Consider the following 959-nt stretch of genomic DNA (forward strand, 5'->3'; position numbering starts at 1 on the left):
AAAAAAAAAAAAAAAAAAAAGACACCAACCAGAATGGCTGACTGACGCTAGCACACCCTCCCACAGGAGAGATTGAATTCACAGACGTGGGGGCCACGCCTTTACGGAATCAAACCCTTAAAACACACGGGTATGATTTAACCTACAGTTCCACAGGGGTGGGAATCCAGTCTGTTATTTCCACCTCTCCTCATTGGTCACATCCTCTACACCAGATCCCGGTTGTAAAATCTAAGGAGCCAGAAAACACATCGTGGCTAAGCACTTCCTGCTTAAACACTGAGACTCCTGGGTTCAGAGGAAGAATGGATGTCTGGTGGAACACACACGAGCAAGTCAAACTACGGAAGATCTCAGACTCGCCAAGCAGGACACTGCGTTCACATCCACTTTAAGACGACACTCCCTGTTTATAAACAGTCTCTGGTGTGCACTGGACTGCAGAGCACAGTGACAGTTAACCAGCTGACTTCGGCAACCTGCCATTAATTACCCTTTTCAAGTTAAAATGGTTCCATTAATTTTACGTGCCCATTCTCTAGAGCAAACTCCTTTTCAGGAAAGTTTCCATTTCTCACCGAGATGTCAAATAATTTACCTAAGAGTCCCATTCACGCAGGATTTAACTCTAATTTTATATAAACATCTTAGATAAATGGCCCTCTTTTATTTACTACTTTTAAATATACATTCACTTTTTATTAAAAAAAAAAAAAAAGTAAGAAGCGCTTTCCCTTCCCCCACCCCCAGCTGTCGCTGCCAGCAGTCTAGTTTTTCCAGGCTGAGTTTATAAATTCAGATCTAATATCTCTGAACAAATATAAGCCATGACAAACATAGGCAGGCAATCTAAAAGTCTTGCATTTTATATGTCATCTTTAATCTATAGGACTTGACCACACAAATACAAAGAATTGGGCCAGTGTTACATTGACAATCAAACACAGGACAAAAAAAAA

The 959-nt window shown here is 40.9% G+C and overlaps 1 protein-coding gene across 3 annotated transcripts in view; it reads right to left on the reverse strand.

Annotated features, from left to right (window-relative positions):
• The window catches only part of Stox2 (storkhead box 2), a 251,385-nt gene that overhangs the window by 184,159 nt on the left and 66,267 nt on the right, over positions 1 to 959 (reverse strand). The window lies entirely within an intron of this gene.

Source organism: Mastomys coucha, unplaced genomic scaffold, assembly GCF_008632895.1.
Source record: "Mastomys coucha isolate ucsf_1 unplaced genomic scaffold, UCSF_Mcou_1 pScaffold22, whole genome shotgun sequence".
NCBI lineage: Eukaryota > Metazoa > Chordata > Mammalia > Rodentia > Muridae > Mastomys > Mastomys coucha.